We start from the raw sequence: 15,214 nt of genomic DNA, 5'->3' as shown, positions 1-15,214 counted from the left end.
GGCAGTTTACAAGAGTGGTGCACTGCATTGTGGCAGTCCATCAGCAGTGAAAAGTGTACCACTGAAATGACTCAGGCTCTCTGAACCAAATTATACGCCTGAGACCAAATATAAAAAAAAATGACTAATGTTTCAGCAAAAGTGATTTTGCACTTTAAAGGTAATGTCACTGGAGAGACGGAACACAATCATCTTGTAGACATAGAATGCAGAAAGTAACCATGCAGAAATAACCATAAAGAAAAACATCTGTCTGCAAGTGGGAGCCTAACGGAGCCATCTGTTTTGAAACATGCCTTTGCTTCTACTGCTGCCTGTACTTGTGTTACAAACAGGAATTTTGTTGGGCTTATTTTCCGAGAGCTTTGTGAAATGTTGAAGTGTTAGAGGGCCATCTGAGTGAGGGGTGAAAGTGCTGTTTACACATTTCACACACTGAAAAAAAAAATCCAAATGGAAAGTAGGAAATGCTGAATTAGATGTGATGTACTTGTCTTATATTGTTCACTTTCTGATCAGTTACCTAGAAATGTCATGAGGTTTAAAAGAAGAAAAATCTCACACCAGTCTTTTATATACATAGACACATTGAAGATAACGTATAAATAAAGTGCAACCATATGTTTTTAATATAGTCTATACATAGTCTGTCCTTGTTCAGTTCAGCCGTGGTGTGTGTGTAAACATGACCTACACGTTCTGTACACTTGAAATTAATCTACATAGTTTTCATTCTGAATCAGCAATAGGTCTGTGTGTAGGCGAGTGAGGGTATTGGGGATATATGTACAGCTAAATGTATGTCTCTTGTATTTATGACAGCCTTGTTGATTAATGACATCTATGGGAAGTCATTGTGATATGCTCTCTCTACATTACATATTTAATGTATTGCACTATATAGTATTTAACAGATATTTATTGTATTGCACTACACGATAAATGACTTAAGCTTGTTGCCTTTCTTACATTAATTTGAATTATGTGTGTGTGGGGGGGGGGGGGGGGGGGGGGTCTGATTGTCAGCCAATCAGTAATCATTACTTTAATTGTATGGTGCAGTAAAACATGGAGAGATTAGTCAGAAACAAGCATGGAGTGGCTGCAGCAGTAGTGCTTAGCCGAACAGCTATAAAACAGCATAGTGCATACATTCAACTCCTCAGAAACACGGATCGTATTTCTGTTTCTTACATTTTAAAATACATATATGTCGTTCCAGAAGCTAACGTTTTAGTTGGATTTTCCGTGCCACCATAAATGGTTGATCGAGTGTTTGGTTTTGTCAAATATGGTCTCATCTGTCCGTCGGACATATTTTCAGAAAACTTTACTTTTGCTCTTCTCCCTACTCCTCAGCTCGCCCCAGTTCCTGCTCCCCCGTCACTATGTCTTCTGATCCTGTTTCTGCCATGTCTTCTGTCTCTGTCTGTGTATTCTTGTTCTGGTTCCTGTCTTCAGTTCTGTTTTGTTGCAGTTGAGGAGCTACTGGTTTTGCAGGGGGCAAGGGGGGTGTGTGGTGGTGGGCGGATGGGTTCTGTCAGATTTCCCCTCCTTTGGTGTCCTTTTTCTGTGTTTCTGAGGCAATGGTTTTGTTCCATAGTTTTGATTTCGTTCCTAGTTCTGCCTCTTGTTTCGGTTTTGTTCCTGGTTTTCTATCGCTTGTCTCGTGTTTTGTTTTTCTACGCCCCTTACACTGGATGTTTTGGGCTGTGTTGTCATTTATTGTACATACCTCTTGTGTTACACTGTATTTTGTAACTTCTTTGTATTTTGCTTCTCTGTGTTTTTATATAAAATATAAAATATATAAAACATATAAAAATATGTGTGTGTGTGCATATATATATATATATATATATATATATATATATATATATATATATATATAAATTCACCAGCCACTTTAATAGAAACACATTCTTTCCATCTCTAGCTGGTCTCTGCTGATATACACAATTTGCATTAGTCATCCTCTATCCCAGACATATGGAATACAGACCTTTAATCCAAAATGTAGTTTCTGACCACAAGGCTAATGCTGCCTGGTTATATTTGGATAGCTAGCCATCTCAATCCAGCAGTGAAACTGGAATTTAAAAATCTAAGAATCATTGTACCTAATAAATTGGCACAATTTACCCACAATCATGCCACACTAATGTCAGCATTAAGGCTATTGTACTGGTTAGCCCTCCCCTAGCACCCCTTCTTTCGGTAATCCTCACTTTGATTGTTCCCAGCTCTTCCTAGTTTCCCTTTATTACTCTGTCTGTTGAAATCTGTTTCTCGGTTCTTATTACAGGTCATTGTTTGCCTGTTTTCCAGTTAGTCTGTAAGATGTACTATTGTCTTCGTATTACGTATCTGTGTTCTATGTACTGCCTTGCTTGCCTATGTAGTTTCATTCTCAGGTTTCTGTATGTTTGGTTTTTGAGTTCTGTTTCATACATTTGAAATGTATTCCAGTTCTGCTTCTTTTTTTTTTTGACTGACCCCCTGGCCTTTCAACCCTGGACTTTCCCATGATTATGGTATTACCCTCAATAAACATTGCTCCTGTCAGTGTTTGCATCTCGCCTCCAATCACTCAGCCTTACAGCCATACAGAGAATGGTCCAGCACCAATAACGAACAAGGTAGAGGGTTTCGTACAAAATGCATGGCGACAGATGGTCTACACACCAATAATGTACCTAATAAAGTGGCCAAATATTGTAAAAGACAGCTATTTCTAATAAAGTAGTTGGTGAGTATAACCATACCTTCTAATGAATTAATTGTGGTTTCAGGAAGGGAATGGGATGAAGAGGGAAGAGACATGGAGGAGACAGAAAACAGTAGAGGTCGGTCCGCAATATATAGCTAGACGAGAATTCCAGGTTTGGTCTTTCAGACATCATTTATTTAATAAGCCTGTTTTGCAAATGCAGACATATAGACCACATCTTTAATTATCTGACTGTGCTTGTAGTAAACTATAGAAACTAGATAGAGCTTCATGCATACATTGCCTGGCCATCAACGGCATGCACCCTTCACACATTCCGATCACTCCACCTTAAATTGTAAATACATCACTGGAGATCCATGTCAAATGCTGTGTTCATTCCATGGAAAACCCAAATGGGGTAAAAAAGTAGTAAAGTACTAAAACCAGGAAATGGGTCAGTGTTTGTATGAAATGTAATGACATTCTTCTGAAGAAATCTAGAAACCAATATCTAGAAACCAAAAAGAAGAAACAGGTCATCCAGAATGATGGTGTCATGTGGTAAAACGAGTGAGGAAGAAGTTAGAGCAGGTTATGGACTGCATTTAAATACATTGTGTTAGAGCTGACTTGTGCATTTGTTATTTATGTAGTTTAGTTTTTTCCTTAGTTGTAAGCATTTTCATTTGAATTAAACTGTGTTTTCTGATTCTTCTCTGCTGACGATACAACATACATTTAGTGATGCTTACAGTAAATTGTACAGTCAATTTGACATTGTACTTCATCACTCCTGGTTCCACTGTTTCACACTGCAGTGAGCTGACTGACTGCCCACTGGGTGAGTCAGAAAACCAGCCTGACCCTGTGAGGTGGGACACAAGTTGCCACCTGCTACAATGAGCACTTCAGAAGCAGAAGCAAGAGCTTTTGCAAGACCCAGGAGTAAAATAATTTTAGAAACTTTAGGATATAATTGTATAAATAACATTGATTCTGGATTAATGCCTTAAAACATTAGGGGAGATTAACACTGTTGTTGACAGGTTTAGCCTGAAGGAATTTAAACATGTTATTATTGAGCAAGAAAAGATTTACAAACATCCCTGGTTTTCTATTTTAGCATTAGTGTTTAGCTGCTTGGCATATACCAGATTTTCTTCTTACTTTTGAACTATTTCCTCTCTACAAAATTATTCCAAAAATTGTTCTGAAAAAGAAAGATGTCACGGAACCATAACTGTAAAGTGGTTCTCCATTATACAGAGAACTACAGACAATGCCTTGACATCCCAGAATTCCCAGAAGACCCTGCACCATGTCAGAAGATTATTCTCGCTGGGTTATTAACAAGACTCACTTGTTACATATTTTGTCAGTCTATAATCTCATGAGGTTTGTTTTATCTTTGAGAAGTATTACTCTAGCTTTCTCTAGTGTATACCGAACATTTATAGTATTCTGCTGTGTATTTTTGGATTCTAAGTCTGGTTTACCCTTGCCCTAGGTTTTATTCACCTGTGTTTATTTACTGGTTTATGGATCTTTTTTTTGTTTTCTGACTACAACTCAGACACCCCTTCGGCCTATTGCTCTCAGGTTAAGACTTTATTTATTCTGCTATTGCGTTTATTAAAGATTCTGAAGTGATTCCGCAAGCATCTGTCTGTTCACATCACATAACAATAGCATCATATGGAAAATGTGTCTGTAATACGGAAATAACTGGAGTGCTGGAAACTTAGTTTTATAACAAAATGTATGCAGTAAAAATACCCTCTTTGTGTAGCTTATCTATGCAAGAACCATCTTATTTAAATAACAAAGTTGGAACTTAGGGCATAACAGTCTGAACTGTGGGTTGAATGAAACTGAAGAGTTTCACTTCTTTTGGTAATGTCTTTTTTCCATCATCTATGAGTGTATAAAAATACATGTATATAAATTGCTTACTTCAAACGATACACCTTTCTTCTCACTGCCAGCATTCATTGACAATTCTAAACAGTTCATTCGTTTCACCAGTTGTTATTGCATGTATTAGCTTTACACAGGCTTACTTTTGTAGCGGTTAATTAGTATTGAATATAAATTGCAGTCACTGACTGACTAACCAAAGAAACTCAATTGTTATTTTCAGTTCTCTGAGTCATGCTGATGTATTGTTTATTGTTTACAGTTTTGATTGATTCAGCAATACAGTGCTCCATTGATTTTCATTCACTGACCTCTCATTAATAAAAATAATCAGATTTTTAAGATTAAGTGGATTGTTGAATGCTGGATGGTATTTTGTTTTTTAATTTATTAGGTTTCAGAAATTTTTAATTTTCACACATATCTTTCACCATAATTGTACGCGTACACCTTGAGTGCTTTTGTTATGTTTCCAGATGTTAAGTTTAGCAACAGTTCATTTTAGCGATAGTTCACATTTAGACACTCACATCTTTTTTCATTTTCTTACCACAAGAGTTAAAGACAAGGAACAAAATAAATCACTGGCACACAGATGCACACCATACATATAAGACTTATATGCATTTGCAAACACAAGCCATTGTAAATATGATGTCTGTGTTGTGCAAAACACCACAAGTGTTTCAGTGTTCAGGTTTATTCAGACCGAGAGAGTGAAACAGGCCGATCTTGCGGACATTACGGTAAGTGTACAGGAAGACAGCAGGGCGTAGGTGGGGGATGACCTTTTTGGGTGTCTCCGTACACTAGGAATTGCTGAGATGTATGTGGATTACATGTCAATCAGCAATCTTGTCCTGTGTTTAATTTTAGAGGCGTACGCAGTCCACCAGAGGTTAAATGAGTTTAAAATGACCATACTGATTTATTTCTGTTAATTATGTGCCTTACTTCTAAGAACTTGTCTCAGATGTCTTTTCCTGAAAGACAGTAAAATATCAGTGAAATATGTTTGATGTACACTCTGTTAGATTATGCTTTTCTGATTTTATCAACACTTGGTTCTTATTTGACTTAATAAGAAGTCAAGACAAGTCAATGAGCAGTCTATTGGGGTTTTGAATATTTATTAGAAAGGTTATATAATTAACCAAAAAAACAAAGTTTTAGCACCTGGACCATATGACTCTCCAAAATGAACTATAATGGTTAATGGTTTAAAACATTTAGATGGTCTAACTCATAAGAACATAAATGAGATATATATGTAAATGATTTTTTTTTTAAAGTTCTATTAAATGAATACATTTACATTTGTGGTATTTAGCAGAAGCTCTTTTCTAGAGCATCAACATGCTTTGTTGTAGACACAGAAATCATTAGCTAGTACAAATAGGCTAGAACCTAAACATAGTCTTGATCTCAGATACTCCCAGACTAAGAGTGTTGAAACCTGGATACACAATACATGATACAGAATTAAAATATTTCAGTGCAAGTGCAAATACAGACATTTTAAAATGTTTTACAGTATTTACAATATTTACACATAAATCTAAAACAACTGTTATTGTTGTTATTGCTATTATTATTATTATTGTTGTTGTTGTTATCCTATAATAATTTAAAATATTTCTTCCTCAGATTTTTCAGAAAAGTAGCAAACTTGCATAAATCTACACATTTCCAAATATTTTAAGAAAATTGTGCCTTTGAGCAGCAAAATGAGCTTTCAGAGCTGTTAATGGTTAAATGACTGTGCTTACTTTTCTGGCAAGTGCAGTTTCTGCACTGTATACTCATTCGCTTTTTCTTACTCAGTATATAGATTCAAAAAAGTGGTAAAAATGATGGTGAATTTGCAAAAAAAGGTCCATGTGCTTCTCTGCCCTGCATGTATGAGTTTATAGTACTTCTATATAAAAACAAATCAAAACAGAAAGAAAACAAACAAAAATATTGTTACAAAAAGACCTTCTCTAAAGCAGCAGGAAATGTATTATAACCATTTTAATAGCTTTCTGTGAGGTAGCTGTCAGGAGCTTTAAATGGTATAGACACTAGGTTCCTATTACTGCTTCTGTGACCTAACAGGCTTCTCTAGAATGGGTTTTTTTTATAAAAACACTCTGACTGTTTACTTCTCAGTGAACAAATTATATTCTATATTATTAGCCCTATTATTATTATTCTATTGACCCTACACAGGCAGCCAGTTAAATTTTGAAATGAAATAGTATTAACCTATAAAGCTTATCTTGCTTGTAGGCATGTAAATGACCTCGTCATTGAGAGTGATCCACTAAAAATGCTACAAACACAAGTTACAGGGCTAAATTCTGAAAACTACAGCAGTGTGCAGAGTCTTTGCCTACAAAGGCCCTCACTTTTGTATCTGTGCCTCCCGGTAAATGTGCAAGAAATAGTTACACTTTCAATCCTGGCTGAAGACCTGCCAGTTTAGTCAGGCCTTTGGTTAGAAAAATTCACCCTTAATACCTAAAGGTTACACATGTGTTATGTCACCCTGCCAAGCTGTACAACTTAATGTTAGTGCCACTTCTGGGGCACTTTGTTCCTATATTTCTGATGTTGGCATTTAGTGCATCCTCAGTGGCACCAGGATGTATCCTTGCTGGCAATATATTTATGTGTGATGTAGGTACTAGTACACTTAATATACATACTTAACAATCTATTGTCTGTTCACAGAGCTGTACATGCACTCCTGCTGCATGTCTGGATATCGCTGCAAGACTAAGGCGCAGGCTATGTTTCCCCTACCCAGGCCACCTGGCCACATGGACCCACTTGAACAGAACCTTGATTACCTGAACCTGCCTGACCTTGACCTGGACTACTTGGACCTGCCTGATCTGACACTCAATAATTGATGTAAACAGTGTTATTTTGCAGTTGTTTCCATTTATTAGGATTTGAAATTATATGTGTAGCACTGTCCATTTTCACCAAAAGGAGGATGGATTCACTTTCGAATCTGGTTTTCCTTCACCCAAGGGCGTTGGTCCATGCCACTGTTGCACTGTTGCCTTCTAGTAAAGTTGCTTTGAGACAATGTCTGTATAAAAAAAAAAAAAATATATATATATATATATATATATATATATATATATATATATATATATATATATATATACCACACACACACCGTGCTGCATTAAAATTTTAATGTCAGCCCACACACAATTAGGGATATGGTGATGATATCTGAGAAAGCATGTCAGCAGTTTTATATTTAAAGTGAGATGCATAAAATTTATTACATGCTTTATACCTCAGATTTTCAGGTTTCTTTATTTTATTTTCCAAAAAAAAACCAGAAGGTTTGTAGCATATTTGCTGGAAGTACCAGTCATCACAAACTGATTATCTAACTACACTTGATTAAACTGATAGAAATGGACCTAAGTTTTCTGTTAAAGGCCTGTAATGTTTTCAAGGTTGTCTCGTTTTAATTTCTCTCTCACTTGTGAGCCAGAGTCAAACAGAGAGAGTAGCTCTTGCAAGCATTTGGAGAAAGTGTGCCTAGTTTAGGAGAACTCTGATGAGTAATAAAACAGCAGCAAGTCTGTGGGCTGTTAGAATCGTTGTTTCACTCTTTCGTAGATTTGTCCTCTACTGAGTCCTCTGATCATAGCCAAAGGGGTGTTGCGGGTCGCACTTGACTGATGCCGTTCTGCTTGGGAGTGGGAGAACAGAGCAGATGGATATGAAGACTGATTTTCTAATACCACTTGATTAAAACTAGAAATGGAAATGTTTGTCTTTCATCTTTGATGCCAAACATTGGGGTTTTTTTTGTGAATGTATTTGATCATTCTTATTTGACAGATGTTTTGAATCATTAAAATTACCACGTATCAGTTTCCACACTTTATTATATAAATGGTCTTTATTTTCATGGAAAATTAGGTATACTGCAGGTCCCTTCTATTAAATAGATCACACATTAAAAATATTAATCAAGGACTAATTAAAGTTTTGCTTGTTTAGAAGTGTTGCTCCCTGTTCTTGAATGCTTTAACTCACAGAATTCCAACTACTTCTAAGCAGCTGAAAATCAAGATGCACAAGAACCTGAACACGACTAACACTGTAAGTAGCAGTTGAACTAACTGAGGTATGTGCCAAGGCTTCTCATCATTTTTCTGTTTATATAGCATCTTCATTTACAGTGTCATTCATTATAATCACTGGAATCACAGTTACCAAAATGTTTGTGCTCTTTAATTCTGAATTACACTTCATGTCACGATTGGTTGGCCATCCGCCAGGAGGGTCACAGCTACTCCAGAAATGTGCCATATTACATTCCTGCCTCGCTCCTAATCGCCTACCTGTTAATGTAATACACCTGGTTCTTGTTTTCCCTGCTATTTAAACCTGCAGGTCCCTGGAGAGGGTGCTGCACATTAGTGGACTTCCGCCTTAGGAGCTCCTGCCTAGTGCACCGCTACCCAGAACCTCGCAGTATATTACCTTTTTGGTTGTTTGTGGGTTTCCTTAAGATCTTTGTTTAATAGAGAATAAAGAGCAATTTGGCTTGACCTTGCCTCTTGCTTCTTCTGTGCCGCTGATGTCACAGTATGTGCAGCCCCCCGGAAGCGAGGTAAGTAGCCCTGATTTGGCTCACCTGCTGGCTACCCAGATGGCGGCACTGGAGCAGCAAAAGCAGGAGATTGGAGAGATTTGTTTGCTGGTACAAAGCCTTGGGCAGCGCGTGAACCGCCTGACCACGAGTCCCGAGCAGCGAGTGACCTCTCCCGTTACCTCGCCTATCCAGGAGGAGATGAGAGGTGAAATCGCTACTCCCGAGGCTTATGGGGGAGACCCCGGAGGCTGCAAGGACTTTATTGTATAGCGTGAACTCTTTTTTGGATACCAACCCCGTTTGCCAGATCACGCCAAGGTGGCGTTTATGATCTCCAGGTTCACGGGGAAGGTACATGTCTGGGGGACCACCTTAGTGGTCAATTAATCAGCATTGATGAACTACCGCGGTTTCATCCAGGAATTGAAAGTGGTGTTTTAGCACCCACGTCAGGGGAGACTCTACAGACAAGCTCTGCTACGTCTGAGGCAGGGAAGAGGTCCGCTACAGAATATGCCATGGAATTCTGGACGCTAGCCACTGGAACCAACTAGAAAGAACCTGCTCAGGTGGACGTGTTCTTAAATGGCTTGAGAGCTGAACTGTAGGTGGAGTTGGCCTGCAAACAGGAGGCTACCACCCTAAATGAGATAATCCACCTTGCCATCACATACGATCGCTCCTGCAAGAAAGACACCGCCACCTCCCCTGAGGGCTACCTCCTTGGGAGGAGACCCCGACGTCCGGCTAGGGGTTGATCTCAGAGCAGACCATGCAACTTGGCATGGCTGGGATAGGGTGCAAGCCAGTGGAATGCAAGAAAAAAGGCAATCTGGTGAGTCGCTCTCTGAACCTTTCATTATTTAAGATGCCTGTTTGGGTCTCTTATAAAAGCCGTTTGCTTTCTACCCTCACACTGGTCGATTCCAGAGCCGCAGTTAACATTAAGGACTGGGGGTTTGCGAGGGGGTTGGGGATCAGAGCCATCGCCTTACCCTCCTTCTTAAGCATGCAAGTGTTTGACGGAGGACCGGTGGGGTCAGGCTACCTCACTCATGTCACTCCTGATGTAAGCCTTGAAACCAAAGGGGAGCACGTTGAGAACATTGCCTTCTACCTCCTTTCCTCCCTTTCTCATCCTATTACACTAGGTTACGTCTCCACAACCCGCACCTGTTGTGGACCAAGAACAGCGTCCTTCATTGGGCTCCCTCTTTTGCGAAGGACAGTGTTTTCACAACTGAATGGTATCTCTCCAGGCAACATCAGTAGGGAGTCCGGAGGCTGACAAACTTCACCATTTCTCGAGAGTACGAGGATCTGGCACAGGTGTTCAGCCCCGCTAAAGCCACACAGCTCTCTCCCCATCGCGACTGGGATTGTGCAATCCCTCTGAAGGAGGGGGCAATACCTCCCACGTGCCAAGTCTATCCACCCAGGAGGAGAAAAGAACTATGGAACAGTACATTAAGGAAGCCCTGAGCCAGAGGCACATCTGCCCCTCTACATCCCCAGCCTCCTCCAGCATCTTCTTTGTGAAAAAAAGGAAGGGGGCTGGAGACCCTGTGTGAATTACCGGGGGTTCAACAAACTGCTTGTGTAGTACCCATATCCCCTTCCCCTGGTTTCAAGCACTTGAGCAGTTAAGGGGAGCCAGGAATGTGAAGGCAGATGGGTGGGGGGGTCCCCTCGCAGAGGAGGGCATTTCCTCGGGCTCCCCACCTCTAGAGATCACCTATTTAACACTACTTTTATCCTTAGAAAGAACTGCTATCCCTCCAGCGAAGCGGCACAGGCAGTGGTGGGAAACAGAAGCAGGGGAGGTGGGCTGGGCTACACCCTAGTCTAAATGCCAGCCAGTACATACCAGCACTTCTGAGCTTTTTCCTCATCAACTCCAGTACAAACCAGCATTTCTGAGCTTTTCCCTCACCAATTCCAGGTCTCCAGGCCAAAAAGATGGATGAGATTAGAATGAAAACAACTCCTCACTGTATTATGATCATCACAGGGACCTGGCCAAACTTCAGTATTCCAAATGCTGATATCTAGCTTGCCAGCTGCTCAGTTCACATAAGACCCTTTGTTGGTTTAAATCTTGGGAACATAGGACCCGTGAAACATAGGAATGACCTTGACGAGACTAGGGACTCTGAGAAGAGCAGAGGAGCAGGATTATGTGTCATATATAATCAACATCTGGTGCATAGCCTTGGATATGATAGACAAGCATTGCTGACCAGATCTGGAGTTCCTGATGGTAAGGTGCAGACCATTCTTTCTCCCAAGGTAATTCATGACAATAATGATCATGGCAAGATAATCCTAAAATAGAATATGAAAACCTACATGACGGCATTAACAAAAGCTGACTACACACCTGGATGGCATGATCATTGTAGCAGGGGATCTCAATTACACAGTTGGCATCATAGATGCAAAGCACAGATATAAAAAGCACAATGAGGATCAATTCAATTATAATAACCCATGTAACATGTGGAATGGTATAAAGGCGCTCACTGATTACTGTGAGTATGCCACACTGCCTGATGTTTTAAACCAATGCTTTGCCCATTTTGACACTCAATGTGGAGGAGGTTCCCCCACTCATCAACCCACCTGCCAGAGTGCAGATACTGGTCCTACAGTATCACCAGGTGGGGAAGGTCAGTACTAGTAAAGCTGCAGACCCAGATGGAGCCAGGTACTGAAAACATGGCAAATCTTCTTTCAGACTTCTGGACAAAAATGTGCTAGATTGAACACATTCCAGCAATTTCATGTAAAAGCAGATCAAGACTATTTGAGACTGCTATGGCGGGACAATGGAGTTTTTCAATTGCAACTATCAATCTGTAAAAATGGGCTCACCACCTGGCTGTCCAAACTATGGTGTAAAACACATTTCCATTGAAGGACAAGGTCAGCAAAGCCACCATCCACTTCATGTACATAAGCGAGAAAAATCGATGTATCAATACTAATCCACTGTTGTTTAGTTATGCACAAGGCCAGAGTGGCTCCCATGAAAGTCACCACAGTACTGAGTCTAAAGTTGTCAGCAGCTGTTGTTGCTGTCCATTCAAGTGACCAACTAAAAAGGGAGCTGGAATTAGAAGACACTTGGGAATTATTTTGGATGGGCTATTATCCTGGAATATGTCAACAATTTCATGCATTTGTGGCAAACAAGTGACCTATGAAGAAAATATTGCCCACCACACATCAAGATGTCTCAGTGTGAAAGAACTCATTGCTTGTTTGTAGCACATTCATGACACAATAGAGGATTCACTTGGACGACCCATGTGACATATCAAGTTGCTTAGGAGTTTTGTATCAAGAAGCAACGAAGCAACAAGTATCAAAGTGAGAAAGGATGCAGAGCTTACTATCATACACAATGTCCAAAGGGCAACCTTCTCTGAGGAAATTCAATGCCTTCAATACAAGGAAGATATAACTACCAAGAATAAAGCCAGCAGGCTGCACAGATTGAATCCTTTCATGAGCATGACATCTTTGGGTGGGAGGTCAACTAGAGCATGCTGCCTTGTATCTGCACATAAAGCATCCAGCAGTCTTGCAAAATATTAGCCACATATTGAAGTTACAGATCAAACACTCATCAACAAGTACCACACCAAGGTTGTGGCATGACAATAAATGAGGTACAATCAAATGACATCAAGTCTGCCAAATGTGGAAAGTTCAGATGGTGTACTGAAGAACAAAGAATTGTAGAATTACCCCATGAACACATGGAGACAAATTCACTTATCATGGGATGGGCTGTTTTAACACATTCTATGTTATAGAGCCAAGAAGTGAGTTGAAGCGCTATGGTCTGCTATTTACCTGTCTGTGCTCTCAGAATTGCTTGATGACATCATGACCAATGCGTTTATTATGCTGTTCATGCCTTCATTGCCCTAAATGGAAATGTTTGCCAACTTTGGACTCCAAAGTTGGCACATTATAGTTCCCTAATTCACACAACTTCTTACCTGGACCTGCCTAATAATCTTTTCTCTCCGAAGGTTTGCGCTAATTGTCATTTAGCGCCATATAGCCTCAGAGGTTAATAAATTATACAATCTATAATTTGTGTTTGAATTATTTGTTATTGTAATGTCGGGAGGCTAAGCAGGATGCAAATGCGAGCCATGTGGAACACTGTGACCTTTATTGACACAAAACAAAAGACAATGTAGAATACAAGCTAATGCAAGGTCAAACATTGACAACATCCATGACTAAAACAAGAGACTTATGTATACTCAACATAATGACACAAAAGCTTTGGTTTGCCCAACCAAAGAGCTGGGAGCACACACACAGTCATACACACCAATCAACTATGGTGTATGTACACATACGTGCACAGACAAAGGACAATGTGTACATATATGCACACACCCAATGTCACTCTCAGATATCATTCAGAAATACAGTATTTACCTATTCAATAATATTTATTAACCTTTATGGCACCCCATTCTCAGTAAATATGTACATTTACTCATATATGGTTTGATTGTAAATTAAACCTTTTAACAAAGATTAACATAGATTACAGTAGATTAAAGTGGAACAAAAGTCTTGACATCTGTAGGAGAGATCGTGTTATAAATAATGGCATAGTTGACCACCTAACCCCTCTAAAACTAAGAATAATTCCACTGTTTCTCCAGTGGTTGAAGTCTAGTCTTGAAGCCCAAACTGTCCACTCAGTGTAGGATCAATGTTCTGACATCCTTGGGGGATAGGCATTCCCATGCCTCACAGATTAAGGAAAAGCATTGTTAAGATTCTATGTTGTTCCATTAACATTACATAAGCATTAACAACACAATGCCATCAAACAGTCATAAAATATTTATCCCGGACAAGATACCAGGATAAGAACTTAAGAACTTTCTCTGTATTTCTCTGAGTGTGTATGACCTTGCTTGACCCTTGCTTGAAATACTTTCATAAGAAATATGGAAATTTCACAAGACATTCATAACATCTTATAACATGTTGAATGTTGTTTGTGTAATTGTGACAAAGCAGACTCAGAGTTAGCATCCATTGACAGTGGTAACTTTACTGAGAACAATAAGGTATGGCCAGAGGCAAAAATTGAAAATCAGGCAGGCAAGGGTTACAAAATCAGATATGCACCAGTATAGGCAAGGGGTAAGGCAAAAATAGAAAGCAGACGAGAAGTCAGAATCCAGAAAATCAATAACAAAACACAGCCTGATTTGACAGAGAAAGGTAGGCAATATTGCACAAGTAGTGGCAGTTTCTAGAAGTATTATATAGCGTGGTGATGAGACGCAGGTGAGTGTGACGAGTAACCATGGATACCACTAGAATTTAAAGGATGAGGACCTCTGGTGGCCAGTAACGAGCATGCCCGATGCTTCCCTGACAGTAATGATGTGGTGTATTAAAGTGTTCCTTTAAACTATTCCTTTTCCTGAGCTGTATGTGAAAAATGTTTTGTTTTGTATTAAGGGTAACATCCTGCCTGAAAGAAAGATGATTTTCAAAGTCATGTGCTATACTTTGTAAGAAAATAAAATTAAACATTATCAAAGGACAGGCCTGGCAGGGGGGTGAGATAGGAAGTAGCCCACAGACCACTGCTGCTGGAAGGAGAACCAATCAACATGGAGGATCAGATGTAACAGGGATAATGACATTGCTCACCCCTACACCCCTGTAAATTACAACACCTCACATTTCAGGGTGAAATTGAGAATTGGAGGCCTCTTGGTCTCTGATCATGGTTTGAACTCCTCAGCTGACACCACTTTGAACTCAGCTGGACAAATGCTTGTCAAGAGATGTCATACTGCATGCAACAGTAAGCACACAAGGGTTTGTTTCTGCGGCTCCTAGACTAAAGCTTCCGACAGGGCCTCTCAGTCATTTGAACTCAAAGACAATACTGAATGTAAATATAAGCTTTT

The sequence above is a fragment of the Electrophorus electricus genome, chromosome 2, assembly GCF_013358815.1.
Source record: "Electrophorus electricus isolate fEleEle1 chromosome 2, fEleEle1.pri, whole genome shotgun sequence".
NCBI lineage: Eukaryota > Metazoa > Chordata > Actinopteri > Gymnotiformes > Gymnotidae > Electrophorus > Electrophorus electricus.
Note: the sequence above shows the minus strand (reverse complement) of the source record.